This window comes from Saccopteryx bilineata, chromosome 5 (assembly GCF_036850765.1).
Source record: "Saccopteryx bilineata isolate mSacBil1 chromosome 5, mSacBil1_pri_phased_curated, whole genome shotgun sequence".
Classification (NCBI taxonomy): domain Eukaryota; kingdom Metazoa; phylum Chordata; class Mammalia; order Chiroptera; family Emballonuridae; genus Saccopteryx; species Saccopteryx bilineata.
This window is the reverse complement of record NC_089494.1, coordinates 40,022,729-40,035,328: the sequence shown is the minus strand read 5'-3', so window position 1 is coordinate 40,035,328 and position 12,600 is coordinate 40,022,729. Positions and strand designations below refer to the sequence as shown.

The 12,600-nt window shown below is 42.9% G+C and overlaps 1 long non-coding RNA gene across 1 annotated transcript in view; it reads left to right on the top strand.

Annotated features, from left to right (window-relative positions):
• Positions 1 to 12,600, top strand: part of LOC136338118 (uncharacterized) — a 34,465-nt gene that overhangs the window by 11,743 nt on the left and 10,122 nt on the right. The window contains exon 2 of the long non-coding RNA XR_010731917.1: positions 10,614 to 10,773. This is a non-coding gene — a long non-coding RNA (uncharacterized lncRNA). The remainder of the gene's footprint in view (positions 1 to 10,613; positions 10,774 to 12,600) is intronic.

The following is a 12,600-nucleotide window of genomic DNA, read 5'->3' as shown; positions in this document are numbered from 1 at the left end:
ATTCTCAGGGGCCACCAGCCGGCTCCTTCCTCCGCTGCTGGAGCAGCCTGGCATTTCCTGGATGAGAACTGGGTGATTTCTAGTGAAACCAAGTGACAGTGCTTTGTCTTATTAAAAAAAAAAACACCGATCTTTTAAATCTGGAATCATGCTTTTGTATCAAATGTATGGATAGTCAAATTTTATAACACATGTATGCAAAAAATCCACTGACTAAGCGTGGATTTGGTTAACTAAGAGAGAAATGCTGTGTTATATGAATCAGTTAGCTGATTTGAAGCCTTGATTGCTAACACACGATTAAACAAGGCGTGGAGCCTGAGGCTATAGATGTCCATGTGGTTGGGGACCCTTAGGGGAGGCTGTAGATGTCCGTGTGGTTGGGGACCCTTAGCGGGGGCTGTAGATGTTCGTGGTTGGGGACACTTAGGGGAGGCTGTAGATGTCAGTGGTTGTGGACCCTTAGGGGAAGCTGTAGATGTCTGTGGTTGGAAAGTAGGCACTTGGGGCAGCTAATTGCTTCCTCCAGACCACAGAGGACTATTCAGCAAATTAGTAACCCCGTGTACCACCACATGGTTTGAAAGAGTTAACGCACTCTTTTAGAATTACTCATAAACGTCCTGGAATGAGCTCCTTCATCTATGTATAATCTATCCCATTTCTGAATACACAGCGGGGGTGGACAAAGAGTTTGCTGGCTGTGACACAGCAGGACAGAGGCAGGGACACAGAGAGCAGGTGCGCGCGCGCGCGCGCACACACACACACACACACACACACACACACACTCCCCACCAGCAGATGAGTGCCTCTCTGCTCCATCCCCGACACCAGCCCCTCTGTCAAACCCATCCCCACCAGCAGGATGAGTGCCTCTCTGCTCCATCCCCGACACCAGCCCCTCTGTCAAACCCATCCCCGCCAGGCTCTTCATTTATCAGTGTGACAACAAACACCAACATGGTCTGGTTTGAAGGGCAAAGCAAAAGAACGACATGTATCAAAAGTACAGTAATTTGTCTTATGTTGCCAATTCCAAAGATCTGTCCATGCCAGCCAAAGTGTTTCCAAGCCATGGACTTGACCTTCGCCTAAGGGTCCCCAACCACGGACATCTACAGCCTCCCCTAAGGGTCCCCAACCACGGACATCTACAGCCTCCTCTAAGCGTCCCCAACCACGGACATCTACAGCCTCCCCTAAGCGTCCCTAACCACGGACATCTACAGCCTCCCCTAAGCGTCCCCAACCACGGACATCTACAGCCTCCCCTAAGCGTCCCTAACCACGGACATCTACAGCCTCCCCTAAGGGTCCCCAACCACGGACATCTACAGCCTCCCCTAAGGGTCCCCAACCACGGACATCTACAGCCTCCCCTAAGCATCCCCAACCACGGACATCTACAGCCTCCCCTAAGCATCCCCAACCACGGACATCTACAGCCTCCCCTAAGCATCCCCAACCACGGACATCTACAGCCTCCCCTAAGGGTCCCCAACCACAGACATCTACAACCTCGCCTAAGCATCCCCAACCATGGACATCTACAGCCTCCCCTAAGGGTCCCCAACCACAGACATCTACAGCCTCCCCTAAAGGTCCCCAACCACGGACATCTACAGCCTCCGCTAAGGGTCCCCAACCACGGACATCTACAGCCTCTCCTAAGGGTCCCCAGCCACGGACATCTACAGCCTCGCCTAAGCATCCCCAACCACGGACATCTACAGCCTCCCCTAAGCGTCCCCAACCACGGACATCTACAGCCTCCCCTAAGCGTCCCCAACCACAGACATCTACAGCCTCCCCTAAGGGTCCCCAACCACGGACATCTACAGCCTCCACTAAGGGTCCATCAGTGAATTAATTACCCGGCTATTTCTAGCTCAGGGTTTATTAGCCAGATTCCCTGATTGATCATTTTAGCTTTTATTTTAAGTTTTGGGCTAAAGGCACTTTTCAGCAGCTTTGTGGAAGTTGTTTATTCTTACGAAATGGTACAGTCGAAAAGCTTTATACAAAATGGTGTTCTTGGGTGAATCGTGGATTCGGGGCAGCTTTTCAATTTGACCTGTCCCTCCCGGTGTCGAGATAAACTCGGACCACTGTTATGAAATAATTTTTTCTGTTTTGTTGCTCTGATGGGTAGCTTTCAGCATGTGGGAATTTGCAGATAATTTGTTTTTATAAGAAAACACAGCTGGAGTGACGTCACGGAAATGGCGCCGTGAGCAGCGCGTCCGACAGATCTCCCCTAAATCACAACAAATTTATCTACTAGAAACAGAAAAATTTATCCTCGGAGCATTCCGGAGTTCCACACAAACTGAAAGCAAAAGGACTGTTATCACTTGAATCTGAGAGACGAGGGTGTGGAGGAAGCTACCGCAGCGACGTTCATTCAAGCCGCGAGGGAGTGCGCCTGTGGTGACTCAGCCCACACTCGGGAGCCGCGAGCAGCCGCGGGCGAGCACCCGGCCCGGTTGCAGAGCGAGCACCGCTAACGTTCCCAGCGGCCGGCGCACTGCGAGTGAGAGTCGCCAGCCACCGGTGCCCGGAGCACCCCATTCGCGCGCGTGCCCTGGGCATTCCACACGCCCAGAGCGCCTTACTGGCCCGCACACCCAGGGTGCCCCATTATCCTGCGCCTGGTGCGATTCAGCCGCCAGCGGCAGGGCGAGCAGGAGAGGCACTAGGGTGGTCTTCTACTTGGGAGATTCTCTCCGTGGGCGGGGCACCTCACCCAGCCATTCAAGCTAACAATCAAGCGTTGGGGGAGGGGCGCGCGCAGGCAGCCTAAAATACTTTTGGGAGCACAGCTGCGACCCAATCACTGAAATTAGCTTAACCCATGAAATCTGCGCACCCTCGGTTCTAATTGATAAGATCTCTCTCAGTTCAGCGACCCAAGACAAGAGGCGTGATATTTTTTAGTGCCTCTCGCTAAAGGGGCGGGGGCAACTTCTGATTGACAGAGCCTCCATATTCAGGGATAAACGCTAACAAGAGGGACTTGGCAGATAATAAGATCTATACTACACTAGTCGCAAGCAGAGACTAGTGCCTCTTCTTCCCTGCAAAAACAGGCTACAAAGTGTGGAAAGCCTGGGTTGAGAGGTCCAACTGAATGCTAGGTGCTGAACAGTCACCTTGACAACAATTGACTCCCACCCCCGCCTGATTACACTGGAGGCCCTGACTGCCAGAGCCTTTCCCAAAGCCTTGCACTGAGTGGGGATAGAGTGGGGATTTCCCAGCTCTTTGAGCCTCTTACTCCCCAGGCAGAAGCAGTTGCAGCCTTATAGCTGGATCACCAGGCTGCTAATTCAGGAAGGGGGGACTAGGAGAGAGAATCCAGGAAAGCAAACTCTCTCATCGTTGGACCCTGCAAACGCCAACAAGCCTTGACTACCAGCAAGACTAAAGCCAATTATATGACATTGCCATAGAATCCCATCAACTGCAAATCCCTACCTAAGTGTGACACAGGGGCAGAGCCTGGGGTACAGAGTCACCAACCAGGAAGAGGGAGAGAAAAGAAAAAGGAAGAAGTTAACCTCTCAAAATCAAGAAAAATCCACAGACTTTACAACTTGTTCCACTAATTTTTTTTGTTGTTGTTGTTTGTTTTTTCTATCTTATTGCCTTTATTTCCTCCACCTCGGTCCTTCTATTCTCTGCCCATCTTATGCTTCCCTTTTCTTGAACTACACTACCCATAACTGTTACATTTTATTTCTCTTTTTCATCCTCACCCTCCTTTAAGGTTATACTCCAAAACACTTAACTCTCACTCTCTCCTCTTTTGTTTTTTTTTTTTATTTGCTTTATTTTGTTTTTTTCTCTTCCTTTTTTATTACTTCCTTCGTTTTTCTCTTTTTCTCATTTTTTCCTTTCTATTCGTTTTTTCTTTTCTTGTTTTACTTTCCTCCCATTTAATCCTCAATCACGAACAAATTAGTTAATTTGGGACTCAAGGCTTTTTTTGGCTTTATTTTTCTTTTTTTCTTTTGTTTTTGTTTTTTTCTTGTTTGTTTATTTTTGTGGCATTTTGGGTCCTCCCAACCCAAGGTCTCCATTGTATTTAGTCTTCGCTCCACTTAATACAACAGATTTTTACTTATTATTTTTATTTTTTTCTTCTTTATTATTCTTTTTTTGGTCCTTTTTTCTGGTTTTCTCTTATCCCTCTCATTATATCTCTTAGTTGACCATCACTTACAAGCAAATCATCTTATGCTTGTCTAAAATTTTCTTCCTTTTTTTTTTTTTTTTTTTTTTTTACTTTTTACTCTTTATTAATTCTAATTAGTGCTATCAACAAGACCACCCTCAGATGCCAATAAGAAAGAGGAAATCGAATATTATGGATACAAAAGAAAGAGAGGTAACACAAATAGACGTGGAAAAATCTATGGAGAAAAGACTTAACATATTGGAAGCCTTGGAGCTAAATGACAGAGAATTTAAAATAGAAATCTTAAAAATACTCAGAGATATACAAGAAAACACAGAAAGGCAATTTAGGGAGATCAGAAAACAACTCAATGAACACAAAGAATATATTACCAAGGAAATTGAAACTATAAAAACAAATCAAACAGAAATGAAAAACTCAATTCACGAGCTGAAAAACGAGGTAACAAGCTTAGCTAACAGAACAGCCCAGATAGAAGATAGGATTAGTGAAATAGAAGACAAACAACTTGAGGCACAACAGAGAGAAGAAGAAAGAGACTCAAAAATAATAAAAAATGAGAAAGCCCTACAGGAATTGTCTGACTCCATCAGAAAGAATAACATAAGAATAATAGGTATATCAGAGGGAGAAGAGAAAGAAAATGGAATGGAGAATATACTCAAACAAATAATAGACGAGAACTTCCCAACTTGTGGAAAGAACTAAAGCCTCAAATTCAAGAAGCAAACAGAACACCGAGTTTTCTTAACCCCAACAAACCCACTCCAAGGCATATCATAATAAAGATGACACAAACCAATGACAAAGAAAAAATTCTCAAGGCAGCCAGGGAAAAGAAGAGTACAACATATAAAGGAAGGCCTATTAGATTATCATCAGACTTCTCAGCAGAAACTCTACAAGCTAGAAGAGAGTGGACCCCAATATTGAAAGCCCTGAAAGAGAGGAACTTTCAGCCAAGAATACTATACCCATCAAAGCTATCCTTCAAGTATGAAGGAGATATAAAACATTCACAAATACAGAAAAGATGAGAGAATTTATCAACAGAAAGCCCCCCACTCCAGGAAATACTAAAGGGGGTTTTCCAACCAGATTCAAAGAACAAAAGAAAACAACACCACAAGTAACAGCTCCACCAAGAACACAATAAAACCAAACTTAAACTGTGACAACAAAGGAAAAAAAGGGGGGAGAGGATGGAGATTAACAGTAGCAAAGGATGATGAAGTGCAGAAATACTTATAAGATAGGGTACTATAATGAATATGGTAGGTACCCTTTTTATTACTTAATGGTAACCACCCTTGAAAAAACCACCACAAAAACACTTGTCTTAAAAAAGGTAGCAACAGAGGAAAGAAGTATGGAACACAAACAAACAAAAACAAATGATAGAAAAACAAAAGAGAAGAATCAAACAAGATACAAAACTAACAGAAAGCAATTTATAAAATGGCAGTAGGGAACCCACAAGTGTCAATGTAAATGGATTAAACTTACCAATAAAAAGACACAGAGTAGCAGAATGGATTGAAAAAGAAAATCCAACTATATGCTGCCTACAAGAAACACATCTAAGCAACAAGGATAAAAACAAATTCAAAGTGAAAGGCTGGAAAACAATACTCCAAGCAAACAACACCCAAAAAAAAAGCAGGTGTAGCAATACTCATATCTAATAATGCTGACTACAAGACAGAAAAAGTACTCAGAGACAAAAATGGTCATTTCATAATGATTAAGGGGAAGTTGAATCAAGAAGACATAACAATCCTTAATATATATGCACCAAACCAAGGAGCACCAAAATATATAAGACAGCTACTTATTGACCTTAAAACAAAAACTAACAAAAATACAATCATACTTGGAGACCTCAATACACCGCTGACGGCTCTAGATCGGTCATCCCAAACAGAGAATCAATAAAGATATAGTGGCCTTAAACGAAATACTAGAACACCTGGATATGATAGACATCTACAGGACACTTCATCCCAAAGCGACAGAGTATACATTTTTCTCTAGTGTACATGGATCATTGTCAAGAATTGACCATATGTTGGGCCACAAAGACAATATCAGCAAATTTAGAAAAATTGAAATTGTACCAAGCATATTTTCTGATCATAAAGCCTTGAAACTAGAATTCAACTGCAAAAAAGAGGGGGAAAAACCCACAAAAATGTGGAAACTAAATAATATACTTCTAAAAAATGAATGGGTCAAAGAAGAAATAAGCGCAGAGATCAAAAGATATATACAGACAAATGAAAATGAAAATACGACATATCAGAATCTCTGGGATGCAGCAAAAGCAGTAATAAGAGGAAAGTTCCTATCGCTTCAGGCCTATATGAACAAACAAGAGAGAGCCGAAGTAAACCACTTAACTTCACACCTTAAGGAACTAGAAAAAGAAGAACAAAGACAACCCAAAACCAGCCGAAGAAAGGAGATAATAAAAATCAGAGCAGAAATAAATGAAATAGAGAACAGAAAAACTATAGAAAAAATCAATAAAACAAGGAGCTGGTTCTTTGAAAAGATCAACAAAATTGACAAAACCCTTGGCAAGACTCACCAAGGAAAAAAGGCACAGGACTCAAATAAATAAAATCCAAAATGAAAGAGGAGAGATCACCACAGACATCAGAGATATACAAAGAATTATTGTAGAATACTATGAAAAATTATATGCCACCAAATACAACAATCTAGAAGAAATGGATAAATTCCTAGAACAATACAACCTTCCTAGACTGAGTCATGAAGAAGCAGAAAGCCTAAAGAGACCAATCAGCAGGGAGGAAACAGAAAAAACTATTAAAAACCTCCCCAAAAATAAAAGTCCAGGCCCAGACGGTTATACTAGTGAATTCTATCAAACATTCAAAGAAGACTTGGTTCCTATTCTACTCAAAGTCTTCCAAAAAATTGAAGAAGAAGCAATACTTCCAAACACATTTTATGAGGCCAACATAACCCTCATACCAAAACCTGGCAAGGATGGCACAAAGAAAGAAAACTACAGACCAATATCTCTAATGAATACAGATGCTAAAATACTAAACAAAATACTGGCAAACCGAATACAACAACATATTAAAAAAATAATACATCATGATCAAGTGGGATTCATCCCAGAATCTCAAGGATGGTTCAACATACGCAAAACGGTTAACATAATACACCATATCAACAAAACAAAGAACAAAAACCACATGATCTTATCAATAGATGCAGAAAAGGCTTTTGATAAAATACAACACAATTTTATGTTTAAGACTCTCAACAAAATGGGTATAGAAGGAAAATATCTCAACATGATAAAGGGCATATATGATAAACCATCAGCCAACATCATATTAAACGGCATAAAACTGAGGACTTTCTACCTTAAATCAGGAACAAGACAGGGTTGTCCACTCTCTCCACTCTTATTTAACGTGGTGCTAGAAGTTCTGGCCAGAGCAATCAGACAAGACAAGGAAATAAAAGGCATCCATATCGGAAAAGAAGAAGTAAAGCTATCACTTTTTGCTGATGATATGATCCTATACATCGAAAACCCGAAGGACTCCACAAAAAGATTATTAGAAACAATAAACCAATACAGTAAGGTCGCAGGATACAAAATTAACATACAAAAGTCCATAGCCTTTCTATATGCCAACAATGAAATATTAGAAAACGAACTCAAAAAAATAATCCCCTTCACGATTGCAACAAAAAAAGTAAAATACCTAGGAATAAACATAACAAAGAACATAAAGGACCTATATAATGAAAATTACAAAGCATTGTTAAGGGAAATCGAAAAAGATACAATGAGATGGAAAAATATTCCTTGTTCTTGGATAGGAAGAATAAATATAATCAAAATGGCCATATTACCCAAAGCAATATACAAATTTAATGCAATTCCCATCAAAATCCCTATGAGATTTTTTAAAGAAATGGAACAAAAAATCATCAGATTTATATGGAACTATAAAAAACCCCGAATAGCCAAAACAATCCTAAGGAAAAAGAATGAAGCTGGGGGCATTACAATACCTGACTTTAAACTATATTATAGGGCCACGATAATCAAAACAGCATGGTATTGGCAGAAAAATAGACACTCAGACCAATGGAACAGAATAGAAAGCCCAGAAATAAAACCACATATATATGGTCAAATAATCTTTGATAAAGGGGCCAACAACATACAATGGAGAAAAGAAAGCCTCTTCAACAAATGGTGTTGGGAAAACTGGAAAGCCACATGCAAAAGAATGAAACTCAACTATAGCCTGTCCCCGTGTACTAAAATTAATTCAAAATGGATCAAAGACCTAAATATAAGACCTGAAACAATAAAGTACATAGAAGAAGACATAGGTACTAAAATCATGGACCTGGGTTTTAAAGAACATTTTATGAACTTGACTCCAATGGCAAGAGAAGTGAAGGCAAAGATAAATGAATGGGACTACATCAGAATAAAAAGTTTTTGCTGAGCAAGAGAAACTGATATAAAAATAAACAGACAGCCAACTAAATGGGAAATGATATTTTCAAACAACAGCTCAGATAAGGGCCTAATTTCCAAAATTTACAAAGAACTCATAAAACTCAACAACAAACAAACAAACAATCCCATAAAAAAATGGGAAGAGGACATGAACAGACACTTCTCCTAGGAAGAGATACAAATGGCCAACAGATATATGAAAAGATGCTCATCTTCATTAGTTATTAGAGAAATGCAAATCAAAACTACAATGAGATACCACCTCACCCCTGTTAGATTAGCTATTATCAACAAGACGGGTAATAGCAAATGTTGGAGAGGCTGTGGAGAAAAAGGAACCCTCATTCACTGTTGGTGGGACTGTAAAGTAGTACAACCATTATGGAGGAAAGTATGGTGGTTCCTCAAAAAACTGCAAATAGAACTACCTTATGACCCAGCAATCCCTCTACTGGGTATATACCCCAAAACCTCAGAAACATTGATACATGAAGACACATGTAGCCCCATGTTCATTGCAGCACTGTTCACAGTGGCCAAGACATGGAAACAACCAAAAAGCCCTTCAATAGAAGACTGGATAAAGAAGATGTGGCACATATACACTATGGAATACTACTCAGCCATAAGAAATGATGACATCAGATCATTTACAGCAAAATGGTGGGATCTTGATAACATTATAAGGAGTGAAATAAGTAAATCAGAAAAAAACAAGAACTACATGATTCCATACATTGGTGGAACATAAAAATGAGACTAAGAGACATGTACAAGAGTGTGGTGGTTACCAGGGATGGGGGGAGGGAGGACATGGGAGGGAGGGAGGGAGAGAGTTAGGTGGAGGGGGAGGGTCACAGAGAACTAGATAGAGGGTGGCAGAGGACAATCTGACTTTGGGCGAGGGGTACGCAACATAATTTAATGACAAAATAACCTAGACATGTTTTCTTTGAATATATGTACCCTGATTTATTAATGTCATCCCATTACCATTAATAAAAATTTATAAAAAAAATAAAATAAAATAAAATAAAATAAAAAAGAAAACACAGCTGATAAAACTGTGTTGCCAATGTGCTATAACATGGTTTGTATAATTTTTTCTCCTAGTGAAAATTTGCATAAAATCCATTAAGGAGATACTTTTTTTTTTTATGTGCCTTGACCTTGGACCTTCAACAGACCAAGTAACCCCTTGCTTGAGCCAGCGACGTTGGGCTCAAGCTGGTGAGCTTTTTGCTCAAACCAGATGAGCCCTCGCTCAAGCTGGCGACCTCAGGGTCTCGAACCTGGGTCCTCTGCATCCCAGTCCGACGCTCTATCCACTGTGCCACTGCCTGGTCAGGCAAGGAGATACTTTAAAAAAAAAAAAAAAAGGCTGGCCCTGGCCGGTTGGCTCAGCGGTAGAGCGTCGGCCTAGCGTGCGGAGGACCCGGGTTCGATTCCCGGCCAGGGCACACAGGAGAAGCGCCCATTTGCTTCTCCACCCCTCCACCGCGCTTTCCTCTCTGTCTCTCTCTTCCCCTCCCGCAGCTGAGGCTCCATTGGAGCAAGGATGGCCCCGGCGCTGGGGTTGGCTCTGTGGCCTCTGCCTCAGGCGCTGGAGTGGCTCTGGTCGCAACATGGCGACGCCCAGGATGGGCAGAGCATCGCCCCCTGGTGGGCAGAGCGTTGCCCCTGGTGGGCGTGCCGGGTGGATCCCGGTCGGGCGCATGCGGGCATCTGTCTGACTGTCTCTCCCCGTTTCCAGCTTCAGAAAAAAATGGGAAAAAAAAAAAAAAGGCTGTCCTTTCTTAGAACTAGCAGAAGTAACTAACAGTCTCTTTGGCCTAGTGGTACACATAGTACGCGATTGTTATAAATACGTTATTTCCTTTTCAGGTTCCCATCCTTAGTAAAAAAGAAGACGTTTTTGCATATGTAGCTAAATATTCAGTGCCAATGGTTCGAGCAACGTGGCTGATCAAGATGACTTGTGCCTATTCTTCTTCTTTCTCTGAAGCGAAAATGAAGACACTCTGGTCGATGGACCTCAATCTAGGTAAGCGAGACAGTGTGATGTGTTGTATGTGTTGCTGTCTCCTGCACCCTCTGCACACACCCAGCGAGGTGAGAACTGGGGGAATTCATAGTGAGGATGGAGATGCCCAGCCCTAGAACCCTGACCCCATCAGCAGGTCCCGTTGACGTCACCTTGGCCATGCCCTGCACCTGAGCACTTTTCTTGACCACGGATATTGAAGTGGTGGTTTAACTGCCAGCCTCTCTCGGCCGGATGCCATGACAGCTTCCTAGCTGGTGTCCCGCTTCCACACTGGTTCCTTCCACCGCTGCCACACTGACCACTGAGCCTGCGTCAAAGCCTTTCACACCTTATTTATAGCTTCGCAATCGTGTCTTATTGCAGTGAGGAGGCACAGCCAGGATCTCTTCTGTGGCCATTGAGGCCGTCCCGATCCGCCCCTGCTCCCGGAGAAGTTCTGGCCGAGCCGCCTGCCTTCTCTTGCCCCCTTCTTTCCCAGTGAGTCTGCGCTGGCTCTTCCCTGTGCCCGGGTTGCTCTGGAGGGCATTTCTGCACCTGCTCTGCCCTGAGGCCCTGGCTCATGTGTCCCTACCTCAGCACCTTTTCTGTAGACCCCTCGCTGAAGAACACTTCCTGCTCCCCACACACACTCCCAGTTATGGTCTCACATTTTGCTTTTTAATTCACAGCACATTTCACTCTCTGAAATTATCTTTGTGTTTGTCATTCCCCCGGCATATACCTGTGCGCGCGTGCACACACACACACACATGCCTGCACGCTCTGTCATGGTAGGTATTTGTTGAATGAACTGAAGGGAAGATATTTTTAGCCACAGCCTTCACCCTCTTGGTGATTAGACAGCGACTCCTTGAGGCAGTGCTAAAACATGCTTTATAAAAGGCCTGTTGCCACATTAGCAATGTGCAGAGAGTTATCTACAGAAAGATGCCCGTTTAATAATTAGGGTTACAGGCAGGTTCCTATGAAGTGAAAGTGCGCTTATGATTTTGTATGGGAGGACCCAACTCTGAAGCTCTGAGGAGCAGGCACAGATGGCCCAGGTGTCCTGAGATGCCAGGCAGGGTCTTAGAGAAGCGGCATGCTAGGCTGCGAAATGGCTCTAACAGCATGAAAACATCAGTTCAAAACAAAACATGACTTTTATGGCTGTCACTTTGAGGGTTAGCATATCTCCTGTATTAGAGCAAGTAAGCGAAAATGAACTCCAACAAAGAAAACACACCCCGTGTGTACGTGTGTGGGTGTGCGTGTAAGTGTGCGTGTGAGTGTATTGTGTGAGTATGTGAGAGTGTGTGTGTGAGAATGTGTGTGAGTGTGTTGTGTGAGTGTGTGAGTGTGTGTGTGAGTGAGTATGTGAGAGTGTGTGTGAGTGTGTTGTATGAATATGTGTGAGTGTGTGTGAGTGTATGTGTGTGTGATAGTGTATGTGAGAGTGTGTGTGTGTGTTGTGTGAGTGAGAGTGTGTGTGAGAATGTGTGTGAGTGTGTTGTGTGAGTGTGTGAGAGTGTGTGTGAGTATGTGTGTGTTGTGTGAATGTGAGTGTGTGAGTGTATGTGTGAGAGTGTGTGTGAGTGTGTGTGTGAGTGTGTGTGTGTTGTGTGAGAGTGTGTGAGTGTCTAGGGAAGCTGGGGGCGGTCATGCCCGCCACCAGTGGCTGTCTTTGAGTGTGGTTCTCACCGTACTCAGTTACACTGCACCCTGAGTTTAATTTTTTTCATTAGCTTTTTATTTTCTCATCTGCTTACTATTTTATTGGGGGGCACAAGAAGTGCTCCCTTTTTATTACTAAAGAAATACTCTGTTTCTGTATTTTCAAATGGG